This window comes from Solanum dulcamara, chromosome 1, assembly GCF_947179165.1.
Source record: "Solanum dulcamara chromosome 1, daSolDulc1.2, whole genome shotgun sequence".
NCBI lineage: Eukaryota > Viridiplantae > Streptophyta > Magnoliopsida > Solanales > Solanaceae > Solanum > Solanum dulcamara.
Genome location: NC_077237.1, coordinates 53303385 through 53323438, shown reverse-complemented (window position 1 = coordinate 53323438; position 20054 = coordinate 53303385).

Here is a 20054-nt window from a genome sequence, read left to right as displayed (position 1 = left end):
AACAATAAATATAGGACATAATCAATATGAATCATGGGACTAAAGGTCAATATCTTTAAAATATGAGTAAAGTCATGGAAATATTAAAATATTTATCTCATTGGTCAATGCATATAAACATCATAACTATCATAAGAAATCATAAGTCAACTTAAACTATGTGGGATAAGAATTTTAACCAACATATAAGACTACGTGAGCTAATACATGAAATCCGATGACTGCTGCATCGAGATAGGTGAGACAAACTTGCCAAGACATATTCCATTAAGTACTTCTTTTAGCTGTGCTATCTGGATCTACTAGCTTTACCATATTGACATATGTAAACCTACGCAGGCAACATAGTTTGGGACTAAAGCTTGCTACTAAGATTCCCTTGGGTAACTAACTATGTTACCGGACCTTACCCCACCTAAAAGTCCTCTCGGTGCTTAGTTATTATCCCAATGGAACTCATAAAACTTGGTCATAAATATCAAAAATAAAAATAATTATAAATATCAATCCATTTTTATAAAATAGAATAAGAATAGCTCATCTAGCATCATCATAGTAAGATCATATGATTAGCTCATCTATTACATAATTCACACAATGTGGGTGTAAGCCTTCCATCAATATATACCTTTAATCATAAGCATATTTAGGGTCTAACTTTCCCTATCATTAACTTTTCTTCAAACATCAAAGAATCATAATTCATAACTTCTTAGCATAAAACATCTTTAAACTCATTTATAAAGATTTCATAGAATATAGTTGGAAAAACATGATCATATCTCATAAATACTACTTGAAACTAGAATATGACATGCGTCATTAAAATTCAACTTGAAATCATGCAATATGATGTGAATTATGCATATTTGGGCTAATAGCATTGAAATATATCATAATTGAGAAGACCTAATGAAAATCATACAATTAGGGCTTTAAATTGAAGAAATCATAAGAGAATTTGAGAAGAAACCTTGGGATTCCATGGGTGAAATGTAACCATGGATGAAGTCCCACATATCTTGACCTTTATAAGCCCTAAATTTAAAACAATGAAAGATTCACCTTGAAGAAATCCCTTGAATTGCTTGAGGAAGAAGAATACCTATAAGAGAAAACTTGGGAAAGAAAGCTTTATAATTTTGGGAATTATAGTGAGAATAGGAGGGTTAGGAGAATTTAGGTTAGTTAATGGGTAAGAATATAGTCCAAAAAATCATCCACATTCATTAATAAAATATAGGAAAAAGAGCAAAATAATCCTAGATTAAAACTGAATCCGAAACTTAAATTGATCATCTCTATGGACTGTTATGGATAATATGGTCCGTGGTCCCCTCCGTGGTGAGAGAATTTTAAAAAAGGGAGTTTTGGAACACTTCCCACCATATGACCCACTATGGTTCATTCTGTGTACTGTGGCCCGTGGTGGTCATCCTTGAGGGTGGTATAGGGCTCAAGTCTAAAGGCCTTTGGGAGGTGTCTACCACTAAGGGCACTACGACTCGTGCTGCCTACCACGACCTATAGTCTCTATTGTGGTCCTTTCCTTGCAGAACCTTAGTTCCTAAAACTCTACCACAGCAGCCACCATGAGCCATGGTGATGAATACGGCTCGTGATTTCCCTCGTGGTCATCACCTAGTGCCAAAGTTACATTGTTTTCTAGAAATTCATCTTTCAATCCTTGTTTTCCTACTTTCCAACTTCTGGGATCTTACATATAGTGTAGGTTAGGGATGTTGATGCTGAAACTCCTACTCTTGAGTTGGTACCTATTGGCAATAAATTTCCCAATGTGTTTCTAGATGATTTGCCTTGTGTTCCTCCCAAAAGGGAGATTGACTTTTTCATAGATCTTCTTCCCTATACCCAACTTATTTCTATTCCTTCTTACCATATGGCTTCGGTGGAACTTAAGGAGTTGAAAGAGCAATTGAAGACTTGTTGTATAAGGGTTTTATAAGGACAAGTATTTCACCATGGGGTACTCTCATATAGTTTGTTAGGAAGAAGGATGGCATACTCTGAATGTGTATAGACTACCGACAGTTGAATAAGGTCACCATAAAGAACAAGCATCCAATTTCAAGGATAGATGGTTTGTTTGACCAATTGCAAGGGGAAAGTTACTTCTCTAAAATTGATCTCCATTCTGGTTACCACCAATTAAGGGTAAAATAGTGTGATATCCCCAAGATGACATTTTGAATAAGGTACGACCATTTTAAATTCATAGTCATTTCATTTGGGTTGACTAATTCTTATGCTATCTTCATGGATTTGATGAATCAAATTTTTAAGCCGTACTTAGATATGTTTGTTGTGGTGTTTATTGATAATATTTTGATTTACTCCTGAAATACAGGAAAACATGTGGGTCACTTGAGGATTGTAACTATTTTTGAAGTTTAGTAAGTGCAAATTTTAGGTAAGAGAAGTTCCTTGGTCATGTGGTGTCCAATAATGGAATTAAGATTGATCCAAAGAAAATAGAGGCAGTGAAGAATGGGATTGGACCATTTTGACCTTCAGATATTAGAAGATTTTTGGGCTTAGCCGGATACTATAAAATGTTTGTTGAAGGGTTTTCTTTTATTGCTTCGTCTTTGACTAGGTTGAAGGATCGTCTTACGTAAGCTCCTATTTTGGCTTTTCTGGAAGGGTTTGATGGTTTTTTTTATGTATTGTGATGCCTCAAGGATTGGACTTGGATGTGTGGTGATGCAACATGGTAAGGTTTTAACATATTCCTCAAGGCAACCCAAAGTGTATGAACGAAACTATCCAAACCATGATCTTGAACTTGCGGCATTTATATTTGCATTGAAAATTTGGTGTCATTATCTTTATGAGGTGTATGTTGATTATGTTGGAAATGTTGAAGAGAATTTGACTTATAAGTAGGTTCCAGTGGAAATCTTAGACCAGCAATTGAAGACGTTAAGGAATAAAGAGGTTGCGTCCGTCAAGGTGTTGTGGAGAAATCAACAACTAGAGAGTCCTACATGGAAAGCGGAAGCAGATATGATAAAGCATTATCCGTATCTCTTACCTTCTACTCAAGCCTAAGGTACTAAGTTGTTCATGATCAAATAGATTAAACTCTTACGTTCCAGTTTCATATGTATTTCATATGCATACATCTTCATGAAATTAGTTTTAAAGTCACGATTTATGTTAAGATTGAAAATCTCATGGTTTTTGCTTTATTATGTGTCATTGTAATCATGATTAGGTTGCTAGTCCTTATTCCATGTCCTTTTTATGCTAAGTTAATCTCATTCGAGGAAGAATGATCCCAAGAGGGAAATATTATAAGGTCTTAGAAGTTGGTAAACCGAACAAAAGAGAATTTAAGAAATATTAAGACTATCTCGAAGATTACTATTAGGACTATGACTCGTAGGGATCCTTACGAGTCATACAAGTGAGTCGTGGAAGTGAGTGATAGGCTGGAAAATTTGGGAAGTATGGTGTGCAGGTCAACGTATCGTATAAAGACTTGTGAAAGAGTCTACGACTCATAGAAGAGAGTTGTAATGCAGGTCTAAAAGCATGCAACTATGCAACCCTCAGGACCTCTTCGACAACTCGATAGGATGAGTTGTAGAGAGGACTATTACTCATAAAGGTGGGTTGTATGCAAACATCAGAGATTTCTTTCATAGTTTTTGAGTACCTATAGGATGAATGAAGTCTAAGATTCATAGACTTGAGAACGAGTAGTAGACACGACTCGTATAACAAGTTTATAGACTCGATTTCTAGGTCTTTCACAAGACCTACAAGATGGGTTGTTCCTACGACTTGCCAATGCCTCTACAACTCATAGAGGGCCTCTCGTAGACCCTTGTAACTCAGTTTAATAAGGGGTAGTTTAGTCTTTTTCCTATATTTTACCAATGTATGTGGACATTTTGAAGGACTAGATTCATTAAGTAATTTTTCCTAAATACCCCTAAACCTTTTTATTCCCTCATTATTTCCCCAAACAAGTTTCAGACTTCTCTCCTAAGGTTCCTCATGAGTTCATCATCTTCATCTAGCTTTAGTTAGGATCTCTTCAAAGATTAAGCCTTCTTTTTGAATTCAAAGTTCAATTTTAATCAAAGTAGGTGGGAAATGATCCATGGGTTCCCTTCACCCATTAAGTTCCATGGTTTTCCTCAAATATATAATGAAATTTCATTATCTTTAAACTCTAATTTTGATAAATTGTGATGGGCCATTTCAATTACGTTTTAAGTGTTATTAATGATCATTCTAAGTATGTTTCTACGTAACATACATGATTTAAGGTTGAATTATGAATGCCCATGCATGAAACTATTTTCAATAATGATATACATGAAGTATGATTATGGAGTTCAATGATTCCAAAGTATTCTCATGGATATCATCTAAATTGAATATGTATATGAGTTTTACTCTAAATTCAAGTATGAATATGATTACATATTTAAATTATGATCAAATTATGAATTTCATGCAAGTTATGGAAAAGGTAACTTATGGCCCTATGTTGGTGACCAAGGAACCACATGATATGAACTATGCAAGTATGATATTGTAATGTTAAAAGGCTAATAGTCACATTGAAAGTATGTTATGAAAATAAGCTACTCTATGAAGGATAAACCTATGTTCAACTTTCAAGAGATATGTTAAGTATGATTACTATATATGTATTCCATGGGATGATTCAATGTATCGATATAAAGGAAGTTTGTGGATGATTCAAATTCCATTATACAATTGGAAAATTTAAGTGTTGAAGAAAACTTAACTTATGAAGAGGTTCCGGTGGAAAGTTTAGACCAACAAGTGAAGAGGTTAAGAAACAAAGAGGTTGTGTATGTCAGGTTATTATGGAAAATCAATAAGTAAAAAGTGTTAGATGGGAAGTTAAAGTAGACATGAAGAAGCCATATCCATATCTCTTTCCTCCCACTCAAGCAAAAGGTATTAGGTGGTTCTTTCTCAAATTGCCAAAATTCCTACATTTTAGTTTTTCCTATGTCTTCCATATGCATGCATGTTCATGAAGTTGATTTTTTTAGTCATAGTTTATGTTAAAGTTTGAAAATCACGTGGTTTATGCATTTTTAATGTGTCATTGCATTCATGTTGGGTTGCTAGTCCTCTTTCTGTGTCCTTTCAAGCCAGTTGAATCTCATTTGGGGATGAATGATCCGAAGGGGGAGATTGTCATGGCCAAGCCTAGGGCCTAGACACGACAAGGCGAATGATACACCCGGAGGTAGCTCACCCAACCCTCTTAACATTCATTAAGTTTTTTTATAGGTAATGACATTCAATCAATAAGTGGAAAAACAAGGGAAAAGGGACAAAGGGAGAACATTATAGAATAAGAGCCAACATCAATCTTAGATCATTATACATTTATGTCCAAACATATCTCTACTAATAGACTTAGCGGGGATAAGACATGACCCTAGCTCATCGTCAATCAAAATAGAAATAAGAACCATGAAAGTTATTCAAAAGACTTTACACATCATAAGCTAGAAAACAAATGAGATGTTGTTTTCGAAACAAGGGGAAATCACCAACTATGTAGCCTTCAATGAAACAACTAGACACATAGAGGTGCATGTGGAGCAACGATAGTTCCTATATGGTGATATCATGTAGGCAAAAGAATATGCATTAGTACTTTAAATATCCTAAGTACGTGAGCAATACATTATAATAAAAAGCATTAAGACAATTATAAGGAAAATACATAAGTGAGTGCATGCATGGATAATCAAGTAATAAGCATTTGAAACATTTATTTGTGGGAAGATGACCATAACCGATATTTGAGACTATGCGAGCTATTACATGGAATCCAGTATAACCCTCTACGTTGGCATGGGGAAAGTACTTTTTGGGTAGAACTCCATCAACTTCATTCATTTCTTTAACATTTAGGGCTATTTGTGGATCCACTAGACTAAACCTAAATGGGCTCCTATGTTGGCGCATAGTTAATAAGACAAATGGCTATTTCTTTAATATTTAGGGCTTTTCAATCAGGCAGTGTTTGTGTTGAGTCCTTATTGATCGGGGACTAGTCAACGAGTTGGTTATTATTTTCAAAGAATTTTGTTATATTTCATATTAAAGGTGACCTATGGACATGTATTAGCCCCAGTCTATACTCATGAGTAGAGGCATCTAGTTGGACAAATGTTTCGAGTCTATGTTGTCAGGTGACATTTTTTATTTACTATTCATGGTTTAGACTCTATTATGATAATTTCACTTTTAGTTTACCTTATGTATGCTTATTATATGTACAAGAGGCTTGGTTGGAGATTTTCGGGATTTCGATCGCCATGTTACGAATAGGCCCTTGATCGAGTCGTGACAAACTTGGTTTCAGAGCACAAGGTTCAAGTATCCTAGGGTGTCCAACATGCCGCATCAAGTAGAGTATTATTCATGGGTGTGAAGCATGCCACACTTATGAGTAGGAGGATATGCGGCATCTTAGGAAATGTTTACTTCTTTCATGATCTATATCGTGCGATAGAGTGGTACTCTAAGATCAATCATCCTAATGATTGGTATAGATTGGTTACATACATCTTATGCTTCTATAGATTGTAGAAATCATTGAGTAAAGTTTCAATTCCCAAATGAGTCTATTCTATAATGGAAAGTTCATGATTTAGTAGTTAAGGGTAGCTTTAGTTCTTGTCTTAAGGCTCTAGTTTGGGGTTATGATAGATAGATAGAGAGTGGCCATTGCGTATTTTGACAAACTATGCCATGCTTACCCCATCTAAGGTTATAGATATGGAGGAAGAGATAAATGGATATTTTTATAAACAATATATAGGTAAGAGTATATTGGTGTGCCTGTTAGTAGGAGTTAATGCAAATGTAGATGTAGAGATGCTAATATAGACATGAAAATTCTTAATTGATGATGACTCCAAGTGAGTGTGTTATAATGGTTATAGAACTAGGCTTGAATGTGGATGGCATGCAGGTGAGTGTGCTGTGCATTGGGTGCTCCTTGATTAGGTCTGAAGGTTTGATAAAATTTGATGGTTAGGAGTAGTACTCTTGGGATAATTTTTCCTATAAAGGTATAGGATCCTAAGGTATATTGACAAAATGGAATACGAGTTAGACTTGCCATTTGAGTTGACTTTAGTTTATCCGATATTTCATGTGTCAATATTGAGGATGTTCATGGGTGATCTAAGTTCTATTATGCCCATGGAGAATGTGAGTATTGAAGAGAATTTCACTTATGAGGAGGTCTCGATTGAGATTTTAGACCGACACGTGAAGAGGTTAATAAATAAAGAGTAGAGAGTGCTACGTGGAAATCAAAATCGGATATGAAGAAGCGTTATCCATATATATTTCTTTCCACTCAAGCCTAAAAGTAACAAGTTGTTCATGATCAAATAGATTAAACTCCTACGTTTCAGTTCCATATGTCATTCATATGCATGCATAATTCATGAAAATGATTTTTCTCAATGACATGAAGTATACATGTTCTATGCATTTTTCAAAGTTTCCTTATGTCCATGTTGGGTTTCTAAGTCCTTTTTCCATGTACTTCGAAGGACGAATGTTCCCAAGGGGAAGGCATTATTATATCCTTCAAAATACTCACAAGTGCCTTAAGAATGCCTTGGGAATAAGCAACTCATGTAATGCATTATCCTTAATCTTTTTTAAAAATTCGAGTTCAAAATATCGATCAAGGGGTCAAAACCAACGGGTAAATAGTCTCGGTAGATTTTTAGGACCTGTATATCAAAAGATAGATTTTTAAAAGAAACTGTGCAAAATAGTAAAGTGCGCGGCAAGTCTGCGATGCAGACTTTCTTGCCTCCGCATTGTGGACCCGACGATGGTTTTCTGGACGAATTTAGTTTTTAGTAAGGGTAATTTATAGTTTTTCCTAATTGTTAGCTAATGAACCTAGACATTTTTAGGACATAATTCAAATCTATAAATTAACCTAAACCTCTAATTCTATTCATTCTTCTACAATTCACCTACTCAAATCTTTCACTCTCTACAAAATACTCTCAAGGACTCAATTGAAGACTTCAAATAAATTCACTAAAACTCTCCATGAAAACTCTCAAGTTCTTACAAATTATTTAGTTTTCTCACTTAATGTATGTGGGTATTAATTCATGGATTCTTTTATCCATGAATCCTAATTAATTTCTCAAGTTTTCTATCAAATTAAAGTATGGTATTTTATGGGTTTTATGATTTCTACTCCAATTATATCAATTATGATTCAAATTATGATTATGAGTCTATTTTGATATAAATTGATGGTTAATGTATTGAATTGAAGAGTTTTTCCATGAATTCTCCTATATTGATCTCTAAGGTTCATGATGTAAAATATGAGTATTTTCAGTTATACTTCTCAATTATATTTTCTTCATGAATTATGTATGGGTTGATAGGAGGTATATGATCATTCATGTTTTTAAGTCAATTTCATGATTTTCAAATCAATTGATCATGCATTCATGTCTTACCCTAGTTTCAAGTATAAGCTATGATCATGAATTTCCAAATATGAATTATGATTATGTATTTCAATTACGATCATGGATTATAAGTATGTTTCGAATGATGATTTTCATGCAAATTATGGAAAGGGTGATTTAGGGCCCAATGTGGTGCATTAAGACCTAATGATATGACCTATGTATGTTGATTTGTAATGTGGAAGAACAATACCCGCATTGCACTTATGTTATGAAAATGAGCTACTCTATATTTTCAAACCTATGATCATGATTATGATATATGTCATTTATGATTTCTCTGATATATATATATCTACTCCGTGGGATTGGACTTAGCATCGAGTGGACTTAAGGTGGGTTCCTTACCAAAAGCCCTAGTAGCAACCTCATATCTCTTGAACTATGTGCCACCGTAGGATCAAAGGGATTAGAGGTGAATAACCAAATCTCTAAGAGGTGAGTACCTGAAATATCAAGGCTTGGAGGTGAGTACCCGACTCTAAGAACTAAGGGTGAGTACCCGGTTCACATAACCGCTTAGTGGATCCACTTAGGCATGTAGAGTCTACCTTGGCAAGTAGATTTCCCTTTTATTCATTGTATGGGGAGACAACGGGATTCCATGTTACATGTCGCATTGTCTTATTTTCGGATATGGCTCCTATCCCACATATCTATGGTCCTTTTTATTTTTTAAATGACTAATCCTATCTTTTAATATATATGATACCCTTATGGTTTATTATGCATTGATCCTTTTTAAAGACTACTTATGAATTTTGACAACTTCTCCTATCATGCTATTTAAAATGGTCATTTTACAAACATAGTTTTCTATACATTGCATTGCCCTCATACTTAGTATATTCTAACGTACTAATGCATACTTTTGCCTACATTATCTCATAATGTAGGGGTTGAGGTTGAGGATCATACTCATCTACGTGGCTAGTTAAGCTTTTCTATCCTACGGTCTTTGTGTTTAGTCCTCATTGATTGGGGACTAGTCATCGAGTTGGTTATTGTTTTCAAAGACTTTTATGATGTTTTATATTGAGGGTGAGCTAGGGACATGTCTTACCCCCACCCATACTCATGAGTAAAGGCATCTAGTTGGATAAATATTTTGAGTCTATGTTGTTATGTAACATTCTTCATTTACTATTCATGGTTTAGATTCTTTTATGATATTTCTGCTTTTACTTTACCTTATATATGCTTATGATATGTACAAGAGGCATTGTTAGATCCCTTCGGGGTTTCGATCGTCGTGTACAACTAGGACATAGGTCTGGTTATGACAGTTGTGGATTTTGGGGGTCAACGATGTTATACCCCGCACTTTTGTATATTGTAGCATATTTTTTTTTCTAAAAGGTTGCCATGGGATCCATGTTATCTATGAAGTTCCACCCAAGTAGTAACGGTTGGAAATAGGGCTATGATAATCCGGAAGTAGTTGGAGGCCAAGTAGTGAGTCGTAGGACTCGACTTACTTGGGTAAGTTATCACTTTGGATATCCTACTTACCTATGCTACTTGAGTACATGTCGAGTTTAAGTAGCAAGGAACACATAGGCTCTTAAAGTGAGACGAGATTATAAAACTACGAAAGAGAAATAAGAAGACGACGCACCTACTTGAAGCAAGTAGGTGACTCACCTACTTGGGGTGGACCCCATGCTGCCACGTGGCAGCTTTGGGTTGGAAGTTCGGATGAGGTGGCACCCTAAGAGGCTTCCACGTGTCACCCCTATGGGGCTTCATCTGTCATCTCCAAAGCCAATGTATACATATGTATTACATGACTCATAATTCAGTTCCTTATCCAAAAAAACATAAGAAAAGCTTAGAAACAAAAACCCTAAAGCTAAGGAGAAAAGGGTGACGACTAGGAGGGAAAAAAAAGGTAAGTCCTGATTTTGTTTCGTGAACTAATTATTCATGGTATTCCACGGCTACATGACAGTGTTTAATAGCGTAAAATTACTATTTGGGGCAGTAAAGAAGTGACGTTAACAGCCCGCAACTTTCAGCATGTTAAGGAGCTTTCGAAGTAATTTTCAGCAAGTTTGGGAAGCCGTTTGTTAAGGTATGACTTGGTTCTCTTAGCTCACCTTTTGTTAAGGGTTTGGAAATGATATGAAGGTGTTAATAATTTAAAATCATGTCTTGGAGGAGTACCAAATGGATAAAAAGTAGTCCGTGCGATTTCAGCAAGTTTGAAGAGTTTCCGAGGCGCGATTTGGCATGTTTTGGCCAATTTCGGGTAAGGTAAGGTTTATCCTTTAAATTTGGAATTTATGGGGTGGTTATGGAGTGTATTATGTTCCTTTTAGGTGTCTTTTAGTGTAAAAATTCCATAAAAATGCTTAACGCTCGAAACAAGCTAAATTGGAGTCGCTATAGTTTAAATATAGCCGAAATGAGGCGTTCTGCGTGTGGGGTGCTTCTGCAGGTGTGTGGTGGTGTGTTTCAGGGCCTAAATGTATTATTAAAGATGTGTGGGAGCTTTTGGTTATGACACCCGACCCTCTGTTTCGTATATTTAATGGTTTTCCAAAATGGAAACTAGAAACCCTATTTTGGTATCGTGGTTTCGAGCGAGTCATTTGCAGTTTGTGTTGTATTATGCTGGTGTGAACTTCTTGTACATGTGATGAAGGTTGATTTTTTTGGTTGGATGTATTTTTTATGAGTGTGATTGGAAATTAAGATAGGGCATGTTATAGGGGAGGTGCTGCCCGAATTCCGTTAACTTCTTAACTAACAAATAGACTAGTCGAGACTAGTCAAGAAAGGCAAATAAGGAATTGATTCCTATGGGTGCTTAGTGGTAGATTTAGAAACTGTAAAGTTAAATGTTATTAATATTAGTATTACCTTCGTGTTAAATAGGTCCAGAGGATGATGAGACAAGCCGGGTTAAAATCAATCGATAAGAGGTATGTAAAGCCTATCTTTCCTTTCTTTTGGCATATCTTCAAGTTAAGTAATGAACAATGTGAGATTGAGGGTAAATCTACTCCTAAATGCCAAGCATAATTAACGGTCCTCATTTACTTCTAAATGAAAGCACTATTACACTAATTGAATGAGGGCTTCTCAAGCCTTCCATATGTTAGGAAGTGATGAGTAAGTAAAGCTATCCTTCCTTTCTCTTGGCGTGTCTTAGTCTTAAGTATGATGTGCATATGAAATATGGGGAAAAATGTACTCATGAAGCTCCGAACGTGATTCATGACTCCTACCTACTTCTTGAAGTGGGAGCTCCTATGCTAATTGAGTTAGTGCCTCTCACTGACTCTTAGATGATGAAAAGAAGAGGGTATGTAAAGCTAAATTTCTCTTCTTTTGCCATGTCTTAGCCATGAGTTGTGGGTATATGTAATGTGGAGATAGTTCCATTCATAGAACCCCAAGCATGACTCGTTAATCTTATTCACTTCTTGATGTTAGAACTCCCGCGATGGTTGAGTTATGGTCTTGTAAGCCTTCTACATGATAAGAAGTAATACACGTAAAGCCTATCTCTTCCTTTTCTTAAAATAGCTTAAGGTAAGTGAAATGATATATGCTATGAGTTAGAGATAGTTCCATTTATAGATTCTGGATGTAACTCATGACTTGTACTCACTTTTGAATGATAAGGGACTTGAAGTAGTTGAACTACGACCCTTGAGCCTTCTATAGGCTGAATAGTGATGGGATGTGTAAGCTCCTATAGCTAGGAGCTCTTGAACATGCTTTATGGTGATACCTGAGGGATGCTTGACATGTTACCAAGTCTTACATGCACGTATATGCATTGTTATGTGATATGTGGATCGGGCCGTTGTTCCTCGGTACTATTAAATGATATGCATGCATGCAGATCGGGCCATCTTACCTCGGAATTATCATATGATATACAGATCGAGCTATCGTACCTCGGCATTATCATACGATTTACGGATCGAGCCATTATACCTCAACATTATCATATAATATATGGATCAGGCAATCGTACCTCGACATTATCATGTGATATATGGATCGGGCCATCGTTCCTTGGAATTATCATATGATATACAGATCAGGCCATTGTACCTCAGCATTATCATGCGATATTCGGATCGGGCTGTCATTCCTCGGCATTATTATATGATATGTAGATCGGGCCATCGTTCCTCGGTATGTACTTGCTATATACATGGATTGGTATGTATGTTCCACAGTGCTAATAGTACATATGTGCTTATGATGACCAACTAATGTAGTTGTTATCCTGAGTCCCCAAATGGGCCGGATACAGTACGTGATGATAGTATGTATGCCTTTATTTTGTAAGATGCAGGTACGGTAGATGGCTAAATATTATACTTTCCCCCTGCATCCCTATTTTAGCGGTTGTCCTAGTTATGATATTTTATGCTTTATATACTCAGTACATGTATCGTACTGACCCCTTTCTTCGAGGGGCTGTATTTCATGTCCGTAGGTACAGATGTTCATTTTGGAGATCTGCTAGCTTAGGATTTCTGTTCAGCTATGTTAGAAGTGCTCCACTATTCAGGAGCCTAGCTTTTGAGTACTGGTCCTGCGATGTATATATTTGTTTATTCAGGGGTACAGTGGGGGCCCTATCCCACCATATATTATTGTTACTATTCTTAGAGGTCTGTAGTCATGTATATGTGGGTTAAGTGTAAGTTGTCTCAATTGTGCCTGTATGTCGTTTTATAAGTGTTATCATATTATGGCTACCTTGTCGGCTTGCGTGCCCTTTCATATTATGATATAGGTGAAAGAGGCTACAGGTATACGAAAAAGTTTTTGACCCATTGGGGTCTTTGTTTATAGTATCACATCACACACGATTCAACTTGACTATAGCTGATAGATACGTGTATAGGGGTCCAGGTAGGACCCCACTCGCCACCTACGGGGTTGAGTCATGACAGAAGTGGTATCAGAGCAGTTCATCCTTGGAGTGTTTACACACCGTGTCTAGTAGAGTCTTGTTTATCTGTGTGTTGTGCACCACATCTATAAACAGGAGGCTATAGGAAATTTAGGATGTTACCTTTCTTTCAAATCTAATATCGTGCGATAGAGCTGAGTCATAAAGAATGAAATTCCTCATATTAATTTGTGATTTTAGCAGAAGGACAACATCAATAGATGAAGGTGACTGACGATATTGGAATTTACAAAGTACGCAGGTAGGCAAAGGAATGAAAGATATATGTCAGGTAAGGTATTGAGGTACAATTGGAATGTAAAGTTTAATTTGAAAGGAAAAGTAGCCAAGAAAGTTTAACAGGTGCAGTTTGAGTTGGGCATATAAGGTAAGTCCATCATTTTTACTGTTGTTGATATTGGGCACCCTGTGTGGTTGCGATATGATATGATTTGAATATATACATGCGTGCCCTGTGAGGCATTATTGGTATTTCCTATGTGCAGGTATTGAGATAGGGAGAAATACAAAGGAAACTCTGCCAAAATTTTCCTAGAAATAAAAGAAGAAGGAGTTACAAGGTTGTATTATGCCTTGTCCATAATCAGAATAAGATTTGACTAAACTACGAGTAAGGCTGACCTTTAGAAATAAGTTAATGACTAAAGTAATGGTAATAGTAATGAGGAGGTCAATATGGGTATGGAAAAAGAATCTGGAAAAAGACTGGTAAGACTAAGGGATGATTTAGAGATGACACCTAGATCTGGATAGAATGACATATGAAGGCACCGATTGAATTAATAAATAGGGAGAAATTATGACCAATCATAGCTAAAGAAGTAATGTTGTGATTGAGACAAGGGTACAAAGGATAAGAGAACTTAAGAGTAAGTAAAGGAAATGAAACAAGTATGACAACATAGACTATGAGTGTGTATGGGTAATATGAAATACGTAGAGCAGAATAAGTCAAGAAAGGGGAAAGACAGTGAATAGAATCGAACACACTTGGTACAAAAATTTCCTGAGATCTTTTTTAGACCTTATGAGAGTTAACATTCGAGGGCGAATGTTCTAAAGGGGGGAAGGATGTTATACCCCGCACTTTTGTATATTGGAGCATTTGTTTTCTAAAAGGTTGCCACAGGATCCATGTTATCTATGAAGTTCCACCCAAGTAGTAACGGTTGGAAATAGGGCTATGAGAATCTGAAAGGAGTTGGAGGCCAAGTAATGAGTTGTAGGACTCGACTTACTTGGGTAATTTATCACTTTGGATATCCTACATACCTAAGATACTTCAGTACACATCGAGCTTAAGTAGCAAGGAACACATAGGCTCTTAAAGTGAGACGAGATTATAAAACTACAGAAGAGAAATAAGGAGACGATGCACCTACTTGAAGAAAATAGGTGACTCACCTACTTAGGGTGGACCCCATGCTTCCATGTGGCAGCTTTGGGTTGGAAGTTCGGATGAGGTGGTACCCTAAAGGGATGACACGTGTCACCCTAGGGGGATTCCATGTGTCAGATCCTAAGATAATGTATACATATGTATTACATGACTCATAATTCAGTTCCTTATCCAAAAAAAACATCAACAAAGCTTAGAAACAAAAACCCTAAAGCTAAGGAGAAAAGGGTGACGACTAGGAGGGAAAAAAAGGTAAGTCCCGATTTCATTTCGTGAAATAATTATTCAAGGTATCCCATGGCTACATGACAGTGTTTAATAGCATAAAATTACTATTTGGGGCAGCAAATAAGTGACGTGAATAGCCGAAAACTTTCAGCATGTTAAGGAGCTTTCGAAGTAATTTTCAGCAAGTTTGGGAAGCCGTTTGTTAAGGTATGGCTTGGTTCTCTTAGAACATATTTTTGTAAGGGTTTGGAAATGATATTAAGGTGTTAATAATTTAAATCATGTCTTGTAGCAGTACCAAATGGATAACAAGTTGTTATACCCCGCACTTTTGAATCTTGACACGTGTCCCTAATCGTCTTGAAAGTAGCCATGAGACCCTTACTATCCACAAATATCAAACAACTTTAAGGAAACAAGAATGTGATACCCCATAGTAGAGAAGGTTGGAAATGGAGTCATAAGAATCCGGAAGGAATTGGGGATCAAGTAATGAGTCATAGAACTCGATTTACCTACGTAAGCTACTAACTTGGAAGTTTTACATACTTAAGCTATTGGAGTACGTACCAAGCTTGTGTAGCATGGATTACATAGGCTCTTAAAATAAGAAGAGATTACGAACCTACGAGAGGAAGCAAAAACTAGTTTTTGAACTTACGAAAGTGAAGCAAGCAGGTGACAAGCAAGCACCACAATCAAGCAGGTGACAAGCAAGCAGGTGACTCACCTACCTGCTTGGGGTGGGGCCCACACTGCCACGTGGCAGCATGTGGGTGGACGCATGGGTGAGGTGGCGCCCTAGGAGGCTGCTACGTGTCACCCCAAGGGTATGCCACATGTCACCCTCTAGGGAAGGTTATATATTAGTCATTTTATGACTAGAACTTCATTTTCAGCATTTTTAACTTAGGGAATGAGAGAAAAACGTGAAGAACAAGTGAGGGCAGCCACAGGTTTTAGCAAAACAAAAGGTAAGGCCCGATTTCATTTCGTAAATTAATTATTTAAGGTATGCTATGGTTATATAGCGGTGTTTAATAATGAAAATTTCGGATTTGGGGCAGCAAGAAGCCACGCAAACAACCCCTTAGTTTCAGCCGCGTCGAGGAGTTCCGAAGTTAATTTTCAGCACGTTTGGAGAGCCGTTTGTTAAGGTATGGTTTAATTATCTTCTCCCACATTTTTGTGAGGGTTTATACATTCTATTGAGGTGTTATTAATGAAAATTTACGATTCGGAGCAGCACCAAAAAGATACAAATAGTCCGCTAAAGTTTCAGCATGTTAAGAAACTTCCGAGGCGAATTTTGGCGCGTTTTGGAAAATTTAGGATAAGGTAAGGTCTTCCCATCTAATTTGAAGGTTATGATGTTATTATAGGGTGTATTACACACCTTAGGGGCTTATGGAAGTTGGGGAAAAGGTTTTAAATGTTCGGCATTCGAAATAAGCTATATTGTAGTCGCTATAGTTGAATTGTCGTCGAAATAAAGTATTGCTCTTGTGAGGTGATGCTGTAGGGGTGTGGCTTGTTGTTGCAGGGCCTAAATATGTTCTAATGTGGGTTAGGGTGCTGCTGTTCGAAGCCACATTACCCCTCGTTGCGTATAATGAAAGGCGTTACAAAATAAAGGCTAGACGCCCTGTTGTGAAATCGTATTTTTGAATAGGTCATTTGGAGTTTTATTTTATATATTGTTGGTGTGAATTGCTACAGGTTGTTGTTGTTGTTTGGATGTAGGTCTTATGGACCTAATTGGAAATTCGTATAGGGCACATTATAGGGGAGGTGCTGCCCAATTTTCGTTAACGCCTTAACAAACTAAAGAACTAGTCGAGGAAACGACTAAGAAAATAGATTCCATTAACACTTAGGTGTAACCTAAGATGATGGAAAATTAAGAAGAGTTGATATGCATATTAATCTCATGTTTAATAGGTTCAAAGGACGACGAGGCGAACAGGATAAGGAATAACTCAGACGAGGTATGTGAAGCTTTCTTTTGGCGTGTTGTTGGAATAAATATGTAGAGTTATTCTTCTTTTCTTTTGGCATGTCTTAGGTATAAGTTATGAATGGTTTGTATACGAAATGTGGGGATAATTCCACTCGTCAAACTCCAGGTGTAATTCATACACTTTATTCACTTTGTGATGTTAAGACGCTTGTAATAGTTGAGTTATTGCCTTTTAAGGCTGCTAGATCATGAATAGTAGTATATGTAGAGCCTGTCTGTTCTTCCTTTTGGAAGGTCTTAAGTCTAAATTTAATAGCATATGATATGAGGTGGAGGTAGTTCCAGTTATAAGCTCCAGGTATAACTTGTGACTTTTATTTACTACTTGGTATTAGAATTCTTAAAATAGTTGAACTACCCTCCAGTCTCCTATTTGATGAACAGTACTTGAATGTGTCAGATCCTATTCCTAAAGTCTCTGCGAAGACAAATGTCTCTACTTCCATAAGCTATTTAACCTTGTCTCGATACACGTCTACGATTCCTGAAACTCCAGTTGATATGCTCCGTAACGATGTTTAGAAGATACTTATGATGATTACTACTCTGATCTTCAGGTGACAATTCACTTGACTGTTTTATTGAGTGTCAAAAGATGACTTAGTTGCATATAGTTTCTCACTACTCTGTTCGAGCACCCTGTAACCCATCTTCCTCTGAGTCCCATAAGAGGGTCGGGAATGCGATCGTGCCTAGTTTTACTATTCGTTCACCGAGTCCCGGGCCGGCTATATATATATATAAGAAGTATACGAGGATGAAATGCTGTATACGATAAAGTGAAGCATACGATGACGCCGTATGTGATGATGCTCGTCACCGCATCCCGGGCCGGATATGTATATATAATGATATATTGGAAAATGTGGATTGAGCCGTATGTTCTTCGGCATTGTTTTAAATTATGGATCGGGCCGAACGTTCCTCGACGTATTTTACTATATGATGATGGTACGTTATAGACATACACTACTCTTTCACCGAGTCCCTCACTAAAGGGCCGGCCACTTTATGTAGGCATGCATATGAAAGTATAGGGATATATTTGTGACCCCGAGCCCTACAGTGAACCGGATATACAGTGATGATATACAAGGTTAGTCGCATACGATGATATGATGCCGTATACGATGGCATGATAAAATGATATACATGATGATATGATGACCCATGATTATGATAAAACGATTATGGTACCTAGTTCACTAGAGGGACGAGTACAGGGTATGATAAGGTATATGACTGCATGTCTTAGGCTACAGGTACAGTAATCTGTTAACTATTATACATGTCTTTTGTATCCTCATTTCAGTTGTTGTCTCAATTATGATGTTATGCTTTATATACTCAGTACATATGTCGTACTGACCTCTCTTTCTTTGGGGGGGGGGGATGGGTTTTATGCCCGCAGGTACTGACGTTCGTTCTGGAGATCCATCAGCTTAGGAGTTCCTCTCAGCTATGTCGGAAGTGATTCACTATTCTGGAGCCTAGTTTTTTATACTGGTTATTTGATGTACATATTCATTTATTCAGAGGTACAGCGGGGCCCCTGTCCCGCCATATGATACAGTTATTACTCTTAGAGGTCTGTAGACATGTGTATGTGGGTTATTTGTAAGTTCGTTCTAGTTTTGCTCATACGACGTATTGTAAATGTTTTCATGTTATGGTAGCCTCATCGGCTTGCGTGCCCTTTCATGTTATGATACAGGTGATAAAGGCTACATGTATATGAAAAAGTTTTTGACCCATTGGGGTCTGTGTATAGTATCACATCACACACGGTTCAACTTAAGTGTAACTAGTAGATACGTACAAGAGGGTTCAGGTCAGACCCCAGTCGCATCCTACGGGGTTGGGTCGTGACAGAGGTGGTATCAGAGCCAGGTTCGTCCTTGGAGTGTCTACAGACCATGTCTAGTAGAGTCTTGTTTATCGGTGTTTGGTGCACCACATCTATAGACAAGAGGCTACAGGATATTTAGGATGTTACTTTCTTTCATATCTAGAATCGTGCGATAGAGCTGAGTCGTAGGAAATACAATTCCTCATACTAACTTGTGATTTCAGTAGAAAGGCAATATCGATAGAAGAAAGTAACTGACGATATTGGATGTTATGAAGAACGCAGGTAAGCAAAGGTACGAAGGACCTATGTCAAGTAAGGTGTTGCAATACAACTGATATATAAAGTTGGAAAATGAAAGGAAAATTATACAAGAAAGTGCAACAGGTGCAGTTCGAAGGGACATACGAGGTGAGTCCATTTTCATACTGCTAATTGTGGGCGCCTTGTGTGGAGGTGATATAAAATGATATGAATATATATTTGTGTGCCCTGTGAGGCATTATTGGCATTTTCTGCATGCAGGTGTTGGAGAATGAGATACAGGGCTGTAGTATGTCTTGAAAGGTTGTTCTCGCAACAATGATGAGATTTTACTAAACAAGTATGGCTGACCTCAAGAAATAAGTTAATTGCTGAGTTAATGGCAATAGAAATTAGGAGGACGATACTTGAATAGTAAAATAAGTTAGAAAGGACCTATAAGCCAAAAAAGATCACTTAGAGAGGACTAATAGATCGAGATAAAACGAGATGGTAAGGCATCACCTGAATTGATACATAGGGATAAACTATGACAAGTGATAGTTGAAGGAAGTAACAGTATGGTTAAGACAAGAGTAAGACATAACTATGGGTCGGAATGCGAAGAAAGTACCAGGTGAACATAACAAAAACCGTTATGAGAATAAGCAAAACTTAGTAAGGAATTAACTAGAAGGTATGATGTGGTCCATGTAAATAGAATGTAAAGATAGGTGTGGAACGGAAAAGCAAGCTATGGAACAAATAAGGAAGATTTATCAAGTTCCATAAGGAAAGTTTCGAATAAAGGTTATATG